Source organism: Nicotiana tabacum, chromosome 11, assembly GCF_000715075.1.
Source record: "Nicotiana tabacum cultivar K326 chromosome 11, ASM71507v2, whole genome shotgun sequence".
NCBI lineage: Eukaryota > Viridiplantae > Streptophyta > Magnoliopsida > Solanales > Solanaceae > Nicotiana > Nicotiana tabacum.
In genome coordinates, this window is record NC_134090.1 from 156,414,663 (window position 1) to 156,415,084 (window position 422).

At 44.1% G+C, this 422-nt stretch overlaps 1 non-coding gene across 1 annotated transcript; it reads right to left on the reverse strand.

Moving 5' to 3' along the window:
- LOC142166624 (U1 spliceosomal RNA) lies at window positions 1-161 on the reverse strand. Its single transcript, XR_012697027.1, has one exon. It is a non-coding gene; the product is annotated as a U1 spliceosomal RNA (small nuclear RNA).
- Between the last annotated feature and the right edge of the window lie 261 nt (window positions 162-422).

Below are 422 nucleotides of genomic sequence, written 5' to 3' on the forward strand. Positions count from 1 at the left end.
GTAGAGGCCGCGCGAACGCAAGCCCCCGCTGTCACAAATTATGACGTAGGCTCGACCACTTGGGCCGACCTTAGGCGGGCGCCCCTCCGAAGTGCAATGGAGGTCACCAACCTAGGCCATGGATCTTCTTGATCACTCATTAACCCCGTCCAGGTAAGTATGTTTCTCAGTTGTCCTTGGCCTTATTTTATCGTGTCTCCTTACCACTCTTCTATCTTCTCCACTTAACGATGTGGGACTGAGTGATCATTCTTCGATTTGCATATCAATATTGGATTTCAATGTTTCAGAGACTTCCAACAGAACAGTTATCACATCTGATAGGTAATTCAACCTTTCACAAACACTTGTCCAGACTATGCAACTTCCTTGTGAATATATATTCATGGAATATATACATATTACAGGTTTCTACATATAAC